At 45.3% G+C, this 17037-nt stretch overlaps 4 non-coding genes across 4 annotated transcripts; all 4 read left to right on the forward strand.

Annotated features, from left to right (window-relative positions):
* Window positions 1-7579: 7579 nt before the first annotated feature.
* Window positions 7580-7651, forward strand: trnaq-uug. The gene has a single exon. It is a non-coding gene; the product is annotated as a tRNA-Gln (tRNA).
* A 3936-nt stretch (window positions 7652-11587) lies between these two features.
* trnaq-cug lies at window positions 11588-11659 on the forward strand. The gene has a single exon. It is a non-coding gene; the product is annotated as a tRNA-Gln (tRNA).
* Window positions 11660-14548: 2889 nt separating this feature from the next.
* On the forward strand, window positions 14549-14620 carry trnaq-cug. The gene has a single exon. It is a non-coding gene; the product is annotated as a tRNA-Gln (tRNA).
* A 305-nt stretch (window positions 14621-14925) lies between these two features.
* trnaq-uug lies at window positions 14926-14997 on the forward strand. The gene has a single exon. It is a non-coding gene; the product is annotated as a tRNA-Gln (tRNA).
* Window positions 14998-17037: the final 2040 nt, after the last annotated feature.

Consider the following 17037-nt stretch of genomic DNA (forward strand, 5'->3'; position numbering starts at 1 on the left):
TTGGCACCTGAAAGGGGGCATCAGCAGGGACATCAAGCAGGCAAAACTAGGCAGTCAGGCATACAGCACAGATTTCAAAAGAACAATAATTATACTAAAGACATTCTCTTCCTATTTGTTGAAGATATTTCAATTCACTGAGAGGCAACCAGCTCAGATGTTGTGAATGAGTGTCAACCAATAATAGCAGCATGGAAGCAGTCTGAATGTAGAATCTTTATGCTCAGTAATATTTATCTGCAATTCTGTGTATTATTTGCCAGAAGTTAATCTAAATACTGGAGAATCATGTTTCTAATGAATTTGCTTTCCTAAAAATGAACCAGATGAGTTTTTACAACAATTGACTACAGCTTTATCATTAGATTTTTAATTCCATGTTTTTGTTAAATTCAAGGTCTATTATCAGCCATAGTGTGATTTAAGCCAGGGTCCTACAGAACATCACCCTGGTCTACTAGATTATCAAGCCAGCAACAATACCACTACATGATTACCTCCCAACCATTTGCCTACTTTGAGAATCTACCCTTAAGCATGTAGGTTGCCTGCGATGATCATGTATGCTGTGTTTTTATATGTAACCGTCACTGTTACATATGGCATGTTGCTGTCACATTGTTGGCTTTGAAGCCATTGGGCAAAGTTCATTTGTGTACCATCACCTTGCTGATGTGTTCGTGTGCGCCAACTGCAGTGACACAAATAGCTGGGTCCACTGGTTGGTCATGGAAACATTGGTAAAGTAAAATCATGGCATCATTGGCATAAATAGGCTAATGCAATGCCAGGTTTTAAAATTGGCTGATGAATGTGCAATGTCTGTATTATTCTGTCATAAAACAACAAGCATTAAGAAGCAAGATGAGCCATGCTCTGGAGCTAGGAAAGGGCCACACAACAAGCAGCAGCTGAGATGTTCTTGAATTGCTGGTGCTAAGGCAACGTTTTTAGAACCACTGTAGTGAGTTGGCAGAATTGTTTGGAGAATCTGCTGATGACAGGAAGGCATAAAGTAGCCTTGCCTTACATAGGTATGGGAGCAATTGTTGAAGTGCTACTTCTGCAACATGGACAGGGCAAGCAGAGAAGCAGGCAGGGGAGAGGGGAAACTTGGTGAGCAGAGAGGAGAAACAGAGGGCTCTCCTTAGAAGACTCTATCTGCAGTCTGTTTTCCAGGAGCCCCATCTCCGCATTACAATGAGCCAGGAGCAGAGCCTCTTGGAGCCATGCCTCCCATTGGAGGTTGTGATGGAGTTGGTTCACTGCCTTTATGAAGAGATGGCTCCTCCACAGCCGGTAGAGAACAACCCTCCCAAAATCACCGTCACCCTTACATTCTAAGCCAAGGCATCCTTCCATACTGGAGCTGATAGCATCAGCAACCTATTGAGGTTTGTCATGCATAGAAGCAGCAGTAATGCAACAAAGGGCACTGGACAGAAGGAAAGAGAGCTTCATCCTTGCTGCACTGAGGATTAAAGGGCACCTGCATTCACCCAGGATAGAGGGGTTGCAGGTGGTGCAGGGCGCCATCAATTGTGAACACATAGCCCTGCAATACCTCTCATATCAAATGGGAGAGGTAACACCACCACAGTCCCTATGGCTCTGTCACAGTGTCATTAGGAATGGCCAAACCAAAAAGTACATTTCGGTGAATGCCCATTTCCCTGGCACCAACCACGGTGCCTTTATTCTATGGCACCAGCAATGCAATCTGTCTTTGGGCCACCAAGTCAAACAGGATGACTACTCAGTGACATGTACTACCCCCTCACACATGGCTCATGACTCTATGACAGCATCCCAACTTGTAAGATCGGTGGATCTTCAATGAAAATCATGGAGCTTCTGCAACTCCTGTAAGGCAAACCCAGTCACCTTTAGTAGCACAGGTTGCTGACATGCTATGAGAGGTCACATACTCCATTCAGCATTGAGAGCTGCTTTCCACAATGGCAAATGGATGGTAGCAGTCACAGACTGGATGGCAGCTCCTGAGCCTGCATGCCAGTCGCCTGGGATCTCATGGCCCCTGTCTGAATCTCCCCTGCAGCACAGATACATCAGCAGAGCTGTGACTATGCTGCAGTGGAAGCGCAGGCAGCAACAGACTGACTGCTCCATCATGGTTTGGTTTTACAATGGGGTGCCAACGCCTGCGAGGCAGAAATGATGGGCTCAAAGCTCTGCACGATGCCCAGTGCCACAGTGGAATTGGACCCCTGCATTCTCCTTGCCAGTATCTATAGACTCACTGGCAGGCTGACCAATGCACCAGGCATGCACCAGTATCAGTGTTCTCCTGCAACCTGCACCAACCAGGTCCTCACCTGAGTCCCTTGAGGTAGAGCTGGTGCGTGATCTCGCCCTCTGGGGCGCTTACATTCAAGATGTGCTACCCAAACTGCTGTTGTTGCTGATGCTGTGGAAGTTGAACTGGCTACCCCACTGGATGGAATATTGGATCCGCTACTGCTGGGCTACTATGGGTCATTTTCCAGGTACCTCCTTCACCTTACTCAAATGCCGGAATAGCAAAATATATCGCAGTTGCTCTGAGGTTTAGGCCCATAAGAGGTGCCCTTTCTTGGCAGATGACAAGTTTCGCTTTACAATTGTGACTGTCACCCCAACTGAGATTAGATCAACACACACAGGAAAGGCGATCTGTTTGTTTACCTGTTACCAGTAAACAGAAAACGGAGCCAGAACAAGTAAACATAAACACGGTGAGCGCCAGCAACAGCACTGCCACAGTTAATCTGTGGATCAAGTATTTAAAAACTCCCATTCTCACTCACCAGGAACTCCAATAGCTGCGAGGAGAGGATAATACAAAGCATAGATCAAGTCAATAAATGTTTCATACATGCTCCCAAAAGCCTTGCAACATCTGCTGGTGTTGAACTGAACAAATGCACAGGCACCAGTAAGCTGTGTGTTCAAGGGAGAGCATTTATTACTGCAGGAACTCCCTTGAGGGGCAATTAAGTTCCTTACAAATTACTCACAGGGATCTGCACAAACAGATTAGCAAACAATATCAACGGGCAATATCCTCAGTTAGTAAATGTATGGTTTGCTTTTTAAACTCATTGCTACAATGAATGTTTGAGTTCATTAGAAAGACATTTATACCTCTGTTCCCTTCATTCCTTCAAGTTTTTACCATTAAAACTACAGGAATGCCAAGTCAGATAGACTCGGTAATTAAACTCTAATATTTATTCTCAGTTCTAGACATAAAAATTGACACAACTATGCCCAGAAGTTTAAGTTTTTTTGTGGGGGAGAGGGTTGAAAAGAAAAATTATGAAAGGTTAACTTTGTTTTGCTCAGTACAGATAGGTCAGCGCTGTATAGTATTCTCAACATATTCTGTTGTTCTCTCAAGAGGGGTTAAAGTGCTTTCTAGACACAATGTGGTTGACTCTCAAAATGCCTGCTTACTGAGGGCAATAAGGGCAAAAAAGCTGGCCCAGCCATAAATGAATAAAGAAATAAGGGAAGTGCAGATTTGGCAAGCTTCCACAACAAATGCATTGATAATTAATTGAAGAGATGGTGGTTGAGGGAGAAACATTGGCCAGGATATTGGGGGGAATTTCCCCACACTTATTCGAAATAGTGCAATGAGATCTTTCCTATCCACCTGAGAAAGAAGCAGTGCACTTGATTTGACATCACATGGCATCTCTAATAGGACAGCCCTCCATTACAGAAAAATAGAAATCTTCTGGCATGGGACAAAGCCTTCCAAGCACCTTGTCTGTTCCTAAGAAACCCACTTTTCTGTTCTGTTGAAGGGTCATGAGGACTCGAAACATCAACTGTGCTCTTCTCCGCCGATGCTGCCAGACCTGCTGAGTTTTTCCAGGTATTTCTGTTTCTGGTTTTGTTTTCCACTTTTCAGTTCTTTGTCTACAGCCCTACTTCAAGTGTATATCCATGGATTTTTAATTACCATGAGGGCTTTCCTCCGCCATTCTGTTCAGAAAACGAGTTCCAGATCCTCACAAACCTCTGAATGATAAAGTTTCTCCACAATTCCCCTCAAATTCTTCTGTCAATTGCTTTAAAACCATGTGCCCTGTTTATTGACCTTTCTGCAAAAGGAAAATTCCCTGTTCCTCTCTAGTCTACCCCAATACGTGTGTGTGTGTGTGTGTGTGTGTGCTAGAGAGATTTTTAAAGGCCTTAACCAATAAGAATTAAAAGGAAGGTTGCAGGGTCCTTTGTCTTAGCAGAAGGAGAGACCCCTGTTAGCAAGCCTGGTTTATGAAATGAAAAGGCATTTGAAGAGGTCTCTTTGAAGTTGAACTGTGCAGCATTGGAGGATTTTCATTTGCTCGAGTTCACAGAGAAACATACATTCAGCAATTTTAGTTTCTGTCCAGTTTGAAATTTTTAGAGATAACAATGAGCAAAACTATGCAGAGTACAGAGTGAGGCATAGACCCTCACAGTGGAATGGTGAAGATCAAGTGCCTGAGGGCACTCTTCCAAAAATATTGATTTGACGAAGTTCCCCTAAAATCTCCTCATGCGGCTTATGGCTTATAGGTGTGAAGTGTCTTGCAATCTTTTCCCATGTCAATGGCATCAAGTAACAATGTGTTGTTGTTGGTGTTATTGCTGCTGCCATGTTAAATGAAAGAAGTGATCTCCTTTGAGTAACATCCCAGTGGCTAGGTATGTTCCATGGTGTAATGGTGAGCACCCTGGGTTCTGAAATCAAGTGATTTGTGTTCAAAGCTTGGTGAAGCCTGGTAATTTTTGCCAAACTCGGTGACAGGTTCAATAAATGGCATTTAATTTACAATTGCCATGGCGTATTTGAGATTTGAGAGGAGAGCTTTTGAGCCTGCTCGCCTGCCATTGCAATGCGCATTCCTGAGCCTCTTGCAGCAGTTGCTTGCACCATTGTTGTAGGGTGGCCAAGTTGTACTATTAATGATGAAGCTGATCAGCAGACATTTCTTGGGTGGAAACTTTAAGTTTGTCTACAATATACTCTGCACGTTTGCTTTCAATTCTAACTCTATCTAAACACGGACTGCTGAGATAGCCCATGCTACTTTCCTATTGGTGACTACAGACCATGTGAACTTGCCAACAAGTATTATCATTACAGGAACATTACACACTAAATAAAACCATAATTATGACATTCCTCCTCCTTTAACTCAGCTATAAATATTATATTCCAAGTGCATATTTTTCAAGGCAACATAATATTTACACTGAGATAGGAATTTACAGGTTCAATCTTACAGGTGGTTTTCCTGGTACCTGTAGAATGTGGCAGCTCCACAACTTCAGATTCTTTGTCAGGAGCCTCCTTTTCCAGAGTTCGCTTGAAGCAAAAAAGTGAGGCGTTCAGTGAATTGAGACCAATCGTCTGTGGATGGTTCAAAAGATTGATTTGTCCCAAACTGTGGCACATTGAGATGGGAAGTAACCTTCTTTGAGTAACAATTCAGTAACTAACGGTGTGCTCTGGGACCATGGTGTAATGGTAAGGGTATTGAATATAGCGGTCTCCTTTTGAACCAGCTCAACTGCCATTTGAATGCACATGACTGAGCCTCTTGCACCAGTTGCCTGCACCGACATTGTTTTGGCACTTGGCCCTGCTCTTTATCTGTCCCATTGAAAGGATGCAACAGTTTGCATCACAGGACCAGAACCATTCATCAGGAAGCAGGGAAATAAGGCGCCAATGTGAATGCAGAAAAGACATGAGCCTAAACTCAGCGGCTCTGTCGGTTCCATAGTGTAATAGTGAGCACTCTGGACTTTGAATCCAACATTCCAAATCCAAACCTTGGTAGCACCAAGTTTCTTGTTTGCCAAACTGCTGTTAAAATTGGAGGCAGGCGAGTGAAAGCCTGAAGAGCTGAAGGTCTCTGCTGATGACAGTGCCTTTCCTGGCTTTCAGCTCTTCATATTCTTGAGCAATAGGCATCTCAGGCAGATGTGAATGCCTGAGTAAAAGGCAGAAGATGAATTGGCTGCACAGCATTTGAAATTCAGCAGGCAAGCTCGAAAGCATTCAAGGGCAGATATCACTTGAACTGAGTCCTTCAAGAGAGCCAATTTTAGCTCTTCTTTCCTGGTCAAGTCTCGGGAATTACTAAGATCAAAGCAAAAAACTGTGGATGCTGGAAATCCAAAAGGAAAATAAAATTACCTGGAAAAACTTGGCAGGTCTGGCAGCAACTGCGGAGAGGAACATAGTTAAAGTTCAGAGTCTGTATGATTCTTCAACAGAACCAAGTGAAAATAGAAGACGGGTGAAATATAAGCTGCTTTAAAGTGGTGGGAGGGGGGGTGGTGACAGGGGCTCTACCAAACAGCTCTACCTGTTCCACCTCCACCCTTAAAACAGCTTATATTTCACCTATTTTCTATTTTTATTTACTTCAATTGAAGAGTAATATGGACTCGAAACATTAACTGTGCTCCTCTCTGTAGATGCTGGCAGACCTGCTGAGTTTTTCCAGGTATTATTATTTTTGTCACTGCCTAGCAATGCTCATTCATGGATCATTTGGCAAGAGTGTCATATTAGCAAGAAGTAGGGAAGAGAAGCAACAATGTCACAAGTGGCAGATTGACTGCAGCTATTTAATTTGCAGAGCAGACAAACTTAGGAGCAGAGCAAGTGCGAGATCTGAAGCAATGTGTGGCAAAACATGAAGCCAACGTGAAATTGTGGAAATGGAATAATAAGCGCTTGCAATTTTGCTCCCGATATCGTTTGCAAACTTTCTTGTGGCTCAGCAAAACGTCGCAATTTGCAGTGCAGCTCGACGTCTCAAATTATGTTCACTCGCCATAAATCCTTCTCCGTGGGAGGCTGTCTGAGGCTTTGGCAAGCAGTTCGCAACCTAGGTCTCATGGCTCACCTTGAGATGACCTGCCAACGCAGGTCCGTTGCCTCACCCGGAACAAGTGTGCTCTTTCAATGGTAATGATTTGATGAAGCCTTTGATGAGCTCTCCTAAAGTCTCCCTATTTGACATGTGCCAAAATTGTTTGATATAATCTGGCTGTGAAGTGTCTTGCAAACAGTTCCCTTGTTAATGGCATCAACTAACGATGTGTCGTTGTCACTGATCCGGTTGCTGCCAAGTTAACTGTATAAAATTATCTTCTTGGAGCAACGATTCAGTGCAAAACTGCATCTTCTGGGTTCCATGGTGTAATGGTGAGCACTCTGGGCTCTGAATCGAGCGATCTGAGTTCAAATCTCTGCGGAAACTTGTACTTTTGACAATCCCGCTGATAAGCTCGGCCAATTACATCTCCTTTACAATTGCCATGGCGTACGATTCGAGAGGGAAAATTTTGAACCAGCTCGCCTGCCATTTGAATGCGCATGACTGAGCCTCTTGCGCCAGCTGCCTGCACCCTCATTGTTTTGGCTCTAGGTCCTGCTCTTTATCTGTCCCATTAAAAGGATGCAACAATTTGCGTCACACGAGGAGAACCATTCGATGGTTCGCTTGGAACTTTGGCGACAATGTGAATGCAGAAAAGACATGAGCCTGATGTCAGCTGACATGTAGATTCCATGGTGTAACGGTGAGCACTCTGGATTTTGAATCCAGTGATCTGAGTTCAAATCTCGGTGGAACCAAGTTTCTTGTTTGCACAGCTGCTGTTAAAATTTGAGGTAGGTGAGTGGATACTTGACGAACTCATGGTCTCTGCTGATTACAGAGCCTTTCCTGGCTTTCACCTCTTCATATTCTTGAGCGATAGGAGGCTCAGACTGATGCTATATTCCTGAGGGGGAGGTGGCAGTTGCATTGGGTGCAAGGCATTTGAAATTCAGCAGTTAACAAGCTCGAAAGAATTCAAGGGCAGGCAAATATCACTTCCATTGCATCCTAGAAGTGCACGAGTTTTATCCGTCTTTCCTGGTCAGGTCTCGTACAGCACTGTCTAGCAATGCTCATTCACGGATCATTTGGCAAGAGTGTCATATTACGATGAGCCGGGAAGAGAAGCAGCAATGTCTCAAATAGCAGCTTGAACGCAGCTCTTTCATTTGCAGAGCAGACAAAATTAGGAGCAGAGCAAGTGCGAGATCTGAAGAAATATGTTGCAAAACATGAAGCCAACGTGAAATGGTGGACATGGAACATAAAGCGCTTGCAATTTTGCTCCCGATATCGTTTGCGAACATTCTTGTGGCTCAGCAAAACGTCGCAATTTGCAGTGCAGCTCGACGTCTCAAAATATGTTCACTCGCCATAAATCCTTCTCCGTGGGAGGCTGCCTGAGGCTTTGGCAAACAGTTGGCAACCTAGGTCTCATGGTTCACCTTGAAATGACCTGCCAACGCAAGTCCGTTGCCTCACCAGTAACAAGTGTGCACTTTCAAATGTAATGATTTGATGAAGCCTTTGATGAGCTCTCCTGAAATCTCCCTATTTGACATGTGTCAAAATTGTTTGATATAATCTGGCTGTGAAGTGTCTTGCCAACAGTTCCCTTGTCAACGGCATCAAGTAACGACGTGTCGTTGTTGCTGCTCCGGTTGCTGCCATGTTAAATGTAAAAAGTAATCTTCTTTGAGCAACGATTCAGAGTGGAAATACGTCTTCTGGATTCCATGGTGTAATGGTGAGTGCTCTGGACTCTGAATCCCGCGATCCGAGTTCGTATCTTGGTGGAAACTTGTACTTTTGTCAATATCGCTGTCAAGCTTGGCCAATTGCGTCTCCTTTACAATTGCCATGGCGTACGATTCGAGAGGTCAAATTTGGAACCAGCTCCCCTGCCATTTGAATGCGCATGACTGAGCCTCTTGCACCACTTTCCTGCACCATCATTGTTTTGGCTCTTGGCCCTGCTCTTTATCTGTCCCATTGAAAGGATGCCACAGTTTGTGTCACACGAGGAGAACCATTCGATGGTTCGCTTGGAACTTTGGCGCCAATGTGAGTGCAGAAAAGACATGAGCCTGATGTCAGCTGATATCTAGGTTCCATGGTTTAACGGTAAGCACTCTGGACTTTGAATCCAGTGATCCGAGTTCAAATCTCTGTGGAACTAAGTTTTTTGTTTTCCCAGCTGCTGTTAAAATTTGAGGCAGGCGAGTGGATAGTTGAAGAGCTCAAGGTCTCTGCTGAGTACAGAGCCTTTCCTGGCTTTCACCTCTTCATATACTTGAGCGATAGGTGGCTCAGGCTGATGCTATATTCCTGAGGGGGAAGTGGCAGTTGCATTGGGTGCACGGCATTTGAAATTCAGCAGGCAACAGGCTCGAAAGAATTCAAGGGCAGGGAGATATCACTTCAATTGCATCCTACAAGTGAACCAGTTTTATCCCGTCTTTCCTGGTCAGGTCTCGTACATCACTGCCTACCAATAATAATAAAAACAAAAAAACTGCGGATGCTGGAAATCCAAAACAAAAACAGAATTACCTGGAAAAACTCAGCAGGTCTGGCAGCATCGGCGGAGAAGTCAACTCTTTTCTTCTCCGCTGACACTGCCTACCAATGCTCGTTCACGGATCATTTGGCAAGAGTGTCATATTACGAGGAGCTGGGAAGAGAAGCAGCAATGTCACAAATGGCAGCTTGAACGCAGCCCATTCATTTGCAGAGCAGACAAAATTAGGAGCAGAGCAAGTGCGAGATCTGAAGCAATATGTTGCAAAACATGAAGCCAATGTGAAATGGTGGACATGGAACATAAAGTGCTTGCAATTTTGCTCCCGATATCTTTTGCAAACTTTCTTGTGGATCAGCAAAACGTCGCAATTTGCAGTGCAGCTCGACGTCTCAAACTATGTTCACTCGCCATAAATCCTTCTCCGTGGGAGGCTGCCTGTGGCTTTGGCAAGCAGTTGGCAACCTAGGTCTCATGGCTCACCTTGAAATGACCTGCCAACGCAAGTCCGTTGCCTCACCAGGAACAAGTGTGCACTTTCAAACGTAATGATTTGATGAAGCCTTTGATGAGCTCTCCTGAAATCTCCCTATTTGACATGTGTCAAAATTGTTTGATACAATCTGGCTGTGAAGTGTCTTGCAAACAGTTCCCTTGTCAAGGGCATCAATTAACGCCGTGTCGTTGTCGCTGTTCCGGTTCCTGCCTTGCTAAATGTAAGAAGTAATCTTCTTTGAGCAACGATTCAGTGTGCAAAAGCATTTTCTTGGTTCCTTGGTGTAACGGTGAGCACTCTGGACTCTGAATCCAGCGATCTGAGTTCAAATCTTGGTGGAACCTTGTGCTGTTGACAATCTCGCTGTAAAGCTTGGCCAATTGCATACGATTTGAGATGGCAAATTTTGAACCAGCTCGCCTCCCATTTGAATGCGCATAACTGAGCCTCTTGCACCAGTTTCCTGCACCGTCATTGTTTTGGCTCTTGGCCCTGCTCTTTATCTGTCCCATTGAAAGGATGCCACAGTTTGTGTCACACGAGGAGAACCATTCGATGGTTCGCTTGGAACTTTGGCGCCAATGTGAATGCAGAAAAGACATGCGCCTGAAGTCGGCTGACATGTAGGTTTCATGGTGTAACTGTGAGCACTCTGGACTTTGATTCCAGTGATCTGAGTTCAAATCTCTGTGGAACCAAGTTTATTGTTTGCCCAGCTGCTGTTAAAATTTGAGGCAGGCGAGTGGATACTTGACGAGCTCAAGGTCTCCGCTGATTACAGAGCCTTTCCTGGCTTTCACCTCTTCGTATACTTGAGCGATTGGTGGCTCAGGCTGATGCTATATTCCTGAGGGGGAAGTGGCAGTTGCATTGGGTGCACGGCATTTGAAATTCAGCAGGCAACAAGCTCGAAAGAATTCAAGGGCAGATAGATATCACTTCAATTGCATCCTAGAAGTGCACCAGTTTTATGCCGTCTTTCCTGGTCAGGTCTCGTACATCACTGCCTAGCAATGCTCCTTCACGGATCATTTGGCAAGAGTGTCATATTACGAGGAGCCGGGAAGAGAAGCAGCAATGTCACAAATGGCAGCTTGAACGCCGCTCTTTCATTTGCAGAGCAGACAAACTTAGGAGCAGAGCAAGTGCGAGATCTGAAGAAATATGTTGCAAAACATGAAGCCAACGTGAAATGGTGGACATGGAACATAAAGCGCTTGCAATTTTGCTCCCGATATCGTTTGCAAACATTCTTGTGGCTCAGCAAAACGTCGCAATTTGCAGTGCAGCTCGACGTCTCAAACTATGTTCACTCGCCATAAATCCTTCTCCGTGGGAGGCTGCCTGAGGCTTTGGCAAGCAGTTCGCAACCTAGGTCTCATGGCTCACCTTGAAATGACCTGCCAACGCAAGTCCGTTGCCTCACCAGGAACAAGTGTGCACTTTCAAACGTAATGATTTGATGAAGCCGTTGATGAGCTCTCCTGAAATCTCCCTATTTGACATGTGTCAAAATTGTTTGATATAATCTGGCTGTGAAGTGACTTGCCAACAGTTCCCTTGTCAACGGCATCAAGTAACGACGTGTCGTTGTTGCTGTTCCGGTTGCTGCCATGTTAAATGTAAAAAGTAATCTTCTTTGAGCAACGATTCAGAGTGGCAATGTGTCTTCTGGATTCCATGGTGTAATGGTGAGCACTCTGGACTCTGAATCCAGCGATCCGAGTTCGTATCTCGGTGGAAACTTGTACTTTTGTCAATATCGCTGTCAAGCTTGGCCAATTGCGTCTCCTTTACAATTGCCATGGCGTACGATTCGAGAGGTCAAATTTGGAACCAGCTCCCCTGCCATTTGAATGCGCATGACTGAGCCTCTTGCACCAGTTTCCTGCACCATCATTGTTTTGGCTCTTGGCCCTGCTCTTTATCTGTCCCATTGAAAGGATGCCACAGTTTGTGTCACACGAGGAGAACCATTCGATGGTTCGCTTGGAACTTTGGCGCCAATGTGAATGCAGAAAAGACATGAGCCTGATGTCAGCTGATATCTAGGTTCCATGGTTTAACGGTAAGCACTCTGGACTTTGAATCCAGTGATCCGAGTTCAAATCTCTGTGGAACTAAGTTTTTTGTTTTCCCAGCTGCTGTTAAAATTTGAGGCAGGCGAGTGGATAGTTGAAGAGCTCAAGGTCTCTGCTGAGTACAGAGCCTTTCCTGGCTTTCACCCCTTCATATACTTGAGCGATAGGTGGCTCAGGCTGATGCTATATTCCTGAGGGGGAAGTGGCAGTTGCATTGGGTGCACGGCATTTGAAATTCAGCAGGCAACAGGCTCGAAAGAATTCAAGGGCAGGGAGATATCACTTCAATTGCATCCTACAAGTGAACCAGTTTTATCCCGTCTTTTCTGGTCAGGTCTCGTACATCACTGCCTACCAATAATAATAAAAACAAAAAAACTGCGGATGCTGGAAATCCAAAACAAAAACAGAATTACCTGGAAAAACTCAGCAGGTCTGGCAGCATCGGCGGAGAAGTCAACTCTTTTCTTCTCCGCCGACACTGCCTACCAATGCTCGTTCACGGATCATTTGGCAAGAGTGTCATATTACGAGGAGCTGGGAAGAGAAGCAGCAATGTCACAAATGGCAGCTTGAACGCAGCCCTTTCATTTGCAGAGCAGACAAAATTAGGAGCAGAGCAAGTGCGAGATCTGAAGCAATATGTTGCAAAACATGAAGCCAATGTGAAATGGTGGACATGGAACATAAAGTGCTTGCAATTTTGCTCCCGATATCTTTTGCAAACTTTCTTGTGGATCAGCAAAACGTCGCAATTTGCAGTGCAGCTCGACGTCTCAAATTATGTTCACTCGCCATAAATCCTTCTCCGTGGGAGGCTGCCTGTGGCTTTGGCAAGCAGTTGGCAACCTAGGTCTCATGGCTCACCTTGAAATGACCTGCCAACGCAAGTCCGTTGCCTCACCAGGAACAAGTGTGCACTTTCAAACGTAATGATTTGATGAAGCCTTTGATGAGCTCTCCTGAAATCTCCCTATTTGACATGTGTCAAAATTGTTTGATACAATCTGGCTGTGAAGTGTCTTGCAAACAGTTCCCTTGTCAAGGGCATCAAGTAACGACGTGTCGTTGTCGCTGTTCCGGTTCCTGCCTTGCTAAATGTAAGAAGTAATCTTCTTTGAGCAACGATTCAGTGTGCAAAAGCATTTTCTTGGTTCCTTGGTGTAACGGTGAGCACTCTGGACTCTGAATCCAGCGATCTGAGTTCAAATCTTGGTGGAACCTTGTGCTGTTGACAATCTCGCTGTAAAGCTTGGCCAATTGCATACGATTCGAGATGGCAAATTTTGAACCAGCTCGCCTGCCATTTGAATGCGCATAACTGAGCCTCTTGCACCAGTTTCCTGCACCGTCATTGTTTTGGCTCTTGGCCCTGCTCTTTATCTGTCCCATTGAAAGGATGCCACAGTTTGTGTCACACGAGGAGAACCATTCGATGGTTCGCTTGGAACTTTGGCGCCAATGTGAATGCAGAAAAGACATGCGCCTGAAGTCGGCTGACATGTAGGTTTCATGGTGTAACTGTGAGCACTCTGGACTTTGATTCCAGTGATCTGAGTTCAAATCTCTGTGGAACCAAGTTTATTGTTTGCCCAGCTGCTGTTAAAATTTGAGGCAGGCGAGTGGATACTTGACGAGCTCAAGGTCTCCGCTGATTACAGAGCCTTTCCTGGCTTTCACCTCTTCATATACTTGAGCGATTGGTGGCTCAGGCTGATGCTATATTCCTGAGGGGGAAGTGGCAGTTGCATTGGGTGCACGGCATTTGAAATTCAGCAGGCAACAAGCTCGAAAGAATTCAAGGGCAGACAGATATCACTTCAATTGCATCCTAGAAGTGCACCAGTTTTATGCCGTCTTTCCTGGTCAGGTCTCGTACATCACTGCCTAGCAATGCTCCTTCACGGATCATTTGGCAAGAGTGTCATATTACGAGGAGCCGGGAAGAGAAGCAGCAATGTCACAAATGGCAGCTTGAACGCCGCTCTTTCATTTGCAGAGCAGACAAACTTAGGAGCAGAGCAAGTGCGAGATCTGAAGAAATATGTTGCAAAACATGAAGCCAACGTGAAATGGTGGACATGGAACATAAAGCGCTTGCAATTTTGCTCCCGATATCGTTTGCAAACATTCTTGTGGCTCAGCAAAACGTCGCAATTTGCAGTGCAGCTCGACGTCTCAAACTATGTTCACTCGCCATAAATCCTTCTCCGTGGGAGGCTGCCTGAGGCTTTGGCAAGCAGTTCGCAACCTAGGTCTCATGGCTCACCTTGAAATGACCTGCCAACGCGAGTCCGTTGCCTCACCAGGAACAAGTGTGCACTTTCAAACGTAATGATTTGATGAAGCCGTTGATGAGCTCTCCTGAAATCTCCCTATTTGACATGTGTCAAAATTGTTTGATATAATCTGGCTGTGAAGTGACTTGCCAACAGTTCCCTTGTCAACGGCATCAAGTAACGACGTGTCGTTGTTGCTGTTCCGGTTGCTGCCATGTTAAATGTAAAAAGTAATCTTCTTTGAGCAACGATTCAGCATTCAATGCCATCTTCTGGGTTCCATGGTGTAATGGTGAGCACCCTGAACTCTGAATTCAGCGATCCGAGTTCAAATCTCGGTGGAACCTTGTACTTTTGTCAATCTCGCTGTCAACCTTGGCCAATTGCGTCTCCTTTACAATTGCCATGGCGTACGATTCGAGAGGTCAAATTTTGAACCAGCTCACCTGCCATTTGAATGCGCATGACGGAGCCTCTTGCACCAATTTCCTGCATCATCATTGTTTTGGCTCTTGGCCCTGCTCTTTATCTGTCCCATTGAAAGGATGCCACCGTTTGTGTCAAACGAGGAGAACCATTCGATGGTTCGCTTGGAACTTTGGCGCCAATGTGAATGCAGAAAAGAAATGAGCCTGATGTCAGTTGACTTGTAGGTTCCATGGTGTAACGGTGAGCACTCTGGACTTTGAATCCAATGATCTGAGTTCAAATCTCTGTGGAACCAAGTTTCTTGTTTGCCCAGCTGCTGTTAAAATTTGAGGCAGGCGAGAGGATACTTGACGAGCTCATGGTCTCTGCTGATTACAGAGCCTTTCCTGGCTTTCACCTCTTCAAATACTTGAGCGATAGGTGGCTCAGGCTGATGCTATATTCCTGAGGGGGATGTGGCAGTTGCATTGGGTGCACGGCAATTGAAATTCAGCAGGCAACAAGCTCGAAGGAATTCAAGGGCATACAGATATCACTTCAACTGCATCCTAGAAGTGCACCAGTTTTATCCTGTCATTCCTGGTCAGGTCTCGTACATCACTGCTTAGCAATGCTCATTCACGGATCATTTGGCAAGAGTGTCTTATTACGAGGAGCCGGGAAGAGAAGCAGCAATGTCACATATGGCAGCTTGAACGCAGCTCTTTCATTTGCAGAGCAGACAAACTTAGGAGCAGAGCAAGTGCGAGATCTGAAGAAATATATTGCAAAACATGAAGCCAACGTGAAATGGTGGACATGGAAGATAAAGCGACTGCAATTTTGCTCCCGATATCGTTTGCACACATTCTTGTGGCTCAGCAAAACGTCGCAATTTGCAGTGCAGCTCGACGTCTCAAACTATGTTCACTCGCCATAAATCCTTTTCAGTGGGAGGCTGCCTGAGGCTTTGGCAAGCAGTTGGCAACCTAGGTCTCATGGCTCACCTTGAAATGACCTGCCAACGCATGTCCGTTGCCTCACCAGGAACAAGTGTGCACTTTCAAATGTAATGATTTGATGAAGCCTTTGATGAGCTCTCCTGAAATCTCCCTATTTGACATGTGTCAAAATTGTTTGATTTAATCTGGCTGTGAAGTGTCTTGCCAACAGTTCCCTTGTCAACGGCATCAAGTAACGACGTGTCGTTGTCGCTGTTCCGGTTGCTGCCATGTTAAATTTAAAAAGTAATCTTCTTTGAGCAACGATTCAGAGCGGAATTGCATCTTCTGGGTTCCATGTTGTAATGGTGAGCACTCGGGACTCTGAATCCCGCGATCGGAGTTCAAATCTCGGTGGAACCTCGTACTTTTGTCAATCTCGCTGTCAAGCTTGGTCAATTGCGTCTCCTTTACAATTGCCATGGCGTACGATTCGAGAGGTCAAATTTTGAACCAGCTCGCCTGCCATTTGAATGCGCATGACTGAGCCTCTTGCACCAGTTTCCTGCAGTGTCATTATTTTGGCTCTTGGCCCTGCTCTTTATCTGTCCCATTGAAAGGATGCCACAGTTTGTGTCACACGAGGAGAACCATTCGATGGTTCGCTTGGAACTTTGGCGCCAATGTGAATGCAGAAAAGACATGAGCCTGATGTCAGCTGATATCTAGGTTCCATGGTTTAACGGTAAGCACTCTGTACTTTGAATCCAGTGATCCGAGTTCAAATCTCTGTGGAACTAAGTTTCTTGTTTGCCCAGCTGCTGTTAAAATTTGAGGCAGGCGAGTGGATAGTCGAAGAGCTCAAGGTCTCTGCTGAGTACAGAGCCTTTCCTGGCTTTCACCTCTTCATATACTTGAGCGATAGGTGGCTCAGGCTGATGCTATATTCCTGAGGGGGAAGTGGCAGTTGCATTGGGTGCACGGCATTTGAAATTCAGCAGGCAACAGGCTCGAAAGAATTCAAGGGCAGGGAGATATCACTTCAATTGCATCCTACAAGTGAACCAGTTTTATCCCGTCTTTCCTGGTCAGGTCTCGTACATCACTGCCTACCAATGCTCGTTCACGGATCATTTGGCAAGAGTGTCATATTACGAGGAGCTGGGAAGAGAAGCAGCAATGTCACAAATGGCAGCTTGAACGCAGCCCTTTCATTTGCAGAGCAGACAAAATTAGGAGCAGAGCAAGTGCGAGATCTGAAGCAATATGTTGCAAAACATGAAGCCAACGTGAAATGGTGGACATGGAACATAAAGCGCTTGCAATTTTGCTCCCGATATCGTTTGCAAACATTCTTGTGGCTCAGCAAAACGACGCAATTTGCAGTGCAGCTCGACGTCTCAAACTATGTTCAC

The sequence above is a fragment of the Carcharodon carcharias genome, chromosome 33 (genome assembly GCF_017639515.1).
Source record: "Carcharodon carcharias isolate sCarCar2 chromosome 33, sCarCar2.pri, whole genome shotgun sequence".
In the NCBI taxonomy this organism is placed as follows: Eukaryota; Metazoa; Chordata; class Chondrichthyes; order Lamniformes; family Lamnidae; genus Carcharodon; species Carcharodon carcharias.